A 2,098-nucleotide genomic window follows, 5' to 3' on the forward strand; every position below is an offset into this window, starting at 1 on the left:
TTCACTTCCTACCCCATTAGGCTGGGGAGCAGCAGAGACAGGTTATCTTAGTTTTCTGGAACTCTTAACAAAATAGCACCAAGGATGGTGGCTGTGAACAGGAGGAAATTATTGTCATAGTTCTGGAAGCGAGGAGACCAAATCAGTCCATGTTGGGTCCTTCTGAGGGCTCTGAGAGGAACTATCCCATGTCTCTCTTCGAGCTTCTGGTGGCCCCCTGACCTTGCTGGTGTCCTGGAGTTGCAGTGGCCACCCTGGACACATGGCTGTCCTTCCCCTGTCCGAACCTCTCTCGCGCCCTCTTCTTTTATACCACACCACTCAGATGGGATTCCAATAAGAGTTCTGTTACGTGAAAAAACCTTCAAAGGCTTCATTTCTAAACAAGGCCACCTTTGGGGGCACCAGAAGTATCCTGCAGATCTTTGACAGAGGGCCAATTTAATCCAGAGTACCAGGTGTGCGTCCTCTTACGCTTTTTGTGTGTTCTGAACTGGGCATCACTATTGTTCACAAAATTCACTGAGAATAACAATCACTATTGTTCACAAAATTCACTGAGAATAACAATTCAATTGCCTGAGAAAGGTTTGAAAAACACTTATTTCTATTAGTACATTTAGTGACTAGGATTCAGTGGATCTGGGCTGTGGCCCAGGAACTCATATTTTTAGAAAACTGTGGCAGATGCTGCCATCAACAAGGTTTGGAAATCACTGAAACACGGTGGTTTGAGCTTAAAACACAGTCTAGTGCTAAAAGTATAAGAACCGACCTCCAAGGTTGGAGTGATTGCTAAATTCGAAGTTAACAGATGTTTAAGAGTTTTCCAAAAAAGTGTGGAGGTGGCTAGCAGCCCAGGAAGAAGACAGAGTATTATTAAAGAACAAAAGTTGAGAAAAAGAAAGCCAACCCTTAAAACTAAAAGCAGTTAATCTCATGAAGACACAATGCAAGAGGAGGGTAGCAAAAGCTAGAGAGTTCAATAGAGCCCACATTGTTAGGCTAAGTTGGCAAACTTGAGAAATGAAAAGACAATGAAATGGTTTAAAGAGGGAGGAGATATCAACAGATAGGTTTTTGGAATGGTGTGTTTAGCTATAATGGAGAAAATTAATTGGAAAGAAAGCAAGTATCAAGACAAATCCTACATCCATGGGGTGAGTATGTGATTGTGGCTTGAACGATGATACGTTCGGGGGCAAAAGAGTATGAGCTATTACTTAATAGTACAAATATAGTAAGGTAGCGTGAACATAAATCAGTGATGAAATCTATCCTGAGGCCATAGCTATATGGTATCCAGTTACCATTACTGATCCATTCTGAATAGAAACAAAGTGAGTGAGCCCAAAGATAATGGGAGAAAAATGTAGACCGTAACTTAAATTCTTTTTTTTTTTTTAATTCTTTTTTTAAAATGCTAGACTTACAACACGGGTAGAGATTAGAGGATCCCTGAGACTATTTCCCTGTGGGACATCTGTAGCTGACTAACAGCTGGCTTGTGAAATGAATAGCATCATGAGTACAGTTGCCTTTAAACCATTATCTATATGAGACCAAATGGTCAGCATTTACCTTATAGCCAAGATCAGAAGTTACCCTGTTTCCCTGAAAGTAAGACATCCCCTGAAAATAAGACCTACTGACAGTTTTGCCTCTCGCTGAAATATAAGGCATCCCCCTGAAAATAAGGCCCCCTGCTATCTTGTCTGCCATCCTAGAAATCAGCCCTCTTACCTGCCTTCCTTGGGTTCATTTGCCTCTGCAATCAGAAGGCTGCCATCCGACCTGCCGATCTTGAGTTCATCAGACCCTGTAGCTGCTCAAGTCAGCAGAAGCCTCCAGCCTGAAATTTGACCCAGGGACTTGAAATTTGCCCACCTCGGACTGTGCTAACCATTTCCTTGATACCAACCTCTGTATATGTACACCTATACAAGCTTAACTGCTTTTACTTCTCTCGAAAGCCCAGTCTCAGACACCCACGCATGGTGAACTGAAACCCCCATCGCAACACTTTTTTTTTCAAAACCATTTTATTGGGAGCACATACAGATATCATGTCATTCATGGTTCAGTCGCATCAAGCAGT

The sequence above is a fragment of the Echinops telfairi genome, unplaced genomic scaffold (genome assembly GCF_000313985.2).
Source record: "Echinops telfairi isolate 266 unplaced genomic scaffold, ASM31398v2 ScPeMD7_7463;HRSCAF=8501, whole genome shotgun sequence".
Lineage (NCBI taxonomy): Eukaryota > Metazoa > Chordata > Mammalia > Afrosoricida > Tenrecidae > Echinops > Echinops telfairi.